We start from the raw sequence: 3181 nt of genomic DNA, 5'->3' as shown, positions 1-3181 counted from the left end.
TATTTGGTTTCCAAAGCCCCAGCCGTAAGTTCATGCTGGTGAAAACCGTTTTTGAATATCTATTGTTGTTCCACAGATATTTGAGGTGGGAAAGTTAGGTGAGACACCCTGTATATACAGAGGCATTCTAGAGGCATGGTGTCAAAGCGAACCAGCAATATTATCCCGCGTATGACCGATACAACCTAACATCAGACCGTGACTTCTGTGTGCAAGAGGACGGTTACTAGGGGCAGTAGTAAACTGCGATAACTGTTACATCTAGTCTGGCTACTGATCGTGGTATTTATTTCCTCGTGAGATATCACTGTTTCTTTGTATGCATTTCCGGTTGTCGACGATCATTTTATAGGACTGCTGTGAACATATCACAATTTCAGAATCGTAATCAAACTTGAACTTTGTAAACAGCTGGCGTCATACACCTCCAGAAAGCTATGTATTATTTGTGTTACAAAGAATCGATATTTATTTGGTGTGCTAGATGATTGTTTAATCGCCTTACAGTTTGTCACTGTAGTTTATTGGAGAGAAGTCCGCCTGCTTAGTGAGTGGTATCGTGCTCGTCTCCCATGCAAGCGGGCTCGGTTTCGATTCCCGGCAGGGTTGGTGATTTTCTCCGCTCGGGGACTGGGTGTTGTATTGTCCCCATCATCATCTTATCCTCATAACCGGCCCGCAAGTGGTGTCGACTGAAATAAGACTTGCACTTGTGGTCGAACTTCCCTGGATGGGGGCTCCCGGCCAACGATGCCATACCCTCATTTCATTTCCATTTTCATCGGAGAGGAACTCATAGGTATAATCATACACCGCTTCGATGTGTTACATCAAAAAACAATGAATCGATCTGCTTATGAAACAACAACATAAGAAGCCTTTCCTTGTGACTGATAGTCGATATGGTCCTCTTCCAGTTCTTCATTTGTTTCTTTCGCTGGTGTCTTTATTCCGCAGTTTCGCAGGGTTGGAATGGTTAGGAATGGATTTGGCAAGATTAATGTTAAGGGGTGGCCGGATGCCCTTCCTGCCATCACCCCATACCCCCCAGGATGAAATTAGTGTACCCCAGCTATCTGTGTGTTGTGTAAGCCATGGAATAGCACGAATGTGTTCAGATATCTGCGAGCCGTAAATCTGAGGCAGGAACTGGGGACCTGCCTGGTATTCACCTAGTAGGATGTGGAAAACCGCCTTAAAAACACATCCAGGCTGGCCAGCACACCGGCCCTCGTCGTTAATCCGCCGGGCAGATTCGATCCGGGGCCGACGCGCCTACCCCAGTCCAGGAAGCAGCGCTTAGCGCTGTCGTCTAACCTGGCAGGTCATGGTCTTCCTCCAGTGCAGGCGACAAAACTTTACACAAGCCTGTGGAAGCGACGTCGATCACTGGTCGCCTTCTCCAGTGGACTGATAAATGCATATTTAATTGGATCAGCACGTATGGTCGATGTCAACAAGCACAATCTATTTGTTTCCGGATACATTGAAAGAGAGAGACGTGGTAAAATGTTAGTGAGTTCTCTACCAGGTGAAGTTAGCGAAGTTTTTGTAGTTCGTAGCTTTATTCAGTTGTGTGTTACAAAATTAACTTGGAGAGAGAGAGAGAGAGAGAAAGACACTGTGCTGTCAACAACCACTCGGACGCCATTCCACCGTCGTATTTCTAGTTTGGTAGTCATAGAATTGCGATAAAGGAGATTACGTCATGTAAAGGAGGAATATTTACACGCTGAAGCGCCAAAGAAACTGGTATAGGCATCTCTATTGAAATACAGGGGTATGTGAACAGGCAGAATATGGCACTGCGGTCGGAAACGCCTAGATAGCAAAACAAATGTCTAGTGCAGTTGTTATATCGGCCACTGCTGCTACAATGGCAGGTTATCAGGATTCAAGTGAGACTGGACGTGGTGTTACAGTCGATGCACGAGTTATGGGACACAGCACCTCCGAGGTGGCAATAAAGTGGGAATTTTCCTTTACGACCATTTCACATGCGTTCCGTGAATATCAGGTATCCAGTAAAACATCAAATATCCGACATCACTACGGCCGGAAAAAGATCCTGCTAGAACGGGCCCAACGACGACTGAAGAGAATCGTTCAACGTTACAGAAATGCAACCCTTCAGCAAATTTCTGCAGATTTCATTGCTGGACCATCAACAAGTGTCAGCGTGCGAAACATTCAACGAAACATCATCGATATCGGCTTTCGGTGCCGAAGGTCCAGTTGTGTACCCTTGATGACTGGATGACACAAACCTTTACGCCTCACCTGGGTTCGTCAACACGGACATTGGGCTGTTGATGACTGGAAACATGTTGCCTGGTTGGACGAGTGTCGTTTCAAATTGTATCAAGTGGATGGACATGTAAGGCTATGGAGACAATCTCATGAATCCATGGACCCAGCATGTCAGGAAGTGGAGACTCCGAAATGGTGTGGGGCGTGTGCAGCTAGAGTAATATGGGGCCCCTGATACGTCTAGATACGACCCTGAGAGGGGACATGTACGTAATCATCCTGTTTGATCACCTCCACCCATTCATATACATTATATGGATATGGTGTCTGTACGTAGTTCTGGCAACACCGGCCATGACCTTCTGTGCGGATGCACACATATTCCCCGAACTCTTAGGGTATTTTGTAAGAATTCCTTCCACGGGTAATGAGTGTGTTGGGGTGGGACACTACGAATGTAGTGTGTGGACGTACAACGTGAGAATGTGGGTCTCGCGGGAGCCGGACGCGAGATAGTCCATGCAGTCGAACTATTCTCTGTGCCCTCGGTGGCTCAGATGGATAGAGCGTCTGTCTTGTAAGCAGGAGATCCCGGGTTCGAGTCCCGGTCAAGGCACACATTTTCACCTGTCCCCGTTGATATATATCAACGCCCGTCAGCAACTGAAGGTATTAATATAATTCAAATTCTACCCATTCATGTCCATTGTGCATTCTGACGGATTTGGGCAATTCCAGCAGATCAATGCGACAACCCACACTTCCAGAATTCCTACAGAGTGTCTCCAGGAACACTCTTCTGAGTTTAAACAAAGCCAACAAACTCGCCAGACATGAACATTATTGAGCATATCTGAGATGCCTTGCAACGTGCTGTTCAGAAGAGATCTCCACCCCTTCGTACTCTTACGGGTTTGTGGACGGCCATGCA

General features: G+C 46.7%; 1 non-coding gene across 1 annotated transcript; it reads left to right on the top strand.

Annotated features, from left to right (window-relative positions):
• Positions 1–2791: 2791 nt before the first annotated feature.
• Positions 2792–2866, top strand: Trnat-ugu. Its single transcript has one exon. It is a non-coding gene; the product is annotated as a tRNA-Thr (tRNA).
• The last annotated feature ends 315 nt before the right edge of the window (positions 2867–3181 follow it).

Source organism: Schistocerca americana, chromosome 1 (genome assembly GCF_021461395.2).
Source record: "Schistocerca americana isolate TAMUIC-IGC-003095 chromosome 1, iqSchAmer2.1, whole genome shotgun sequence".
Taxonomy (NCBI): domain Eukaryota; kingdom Metazoa; phylum Arthropoda; class Insecta; order Orthoptera; family Acrididae; genus Schistocerca; species Schistocerca americana.
The sequence above is the reverse complement of the archived record's forward strand: the minus strand, read 5'-3'. Positions and strand labels throughout refer to the sequence as shown.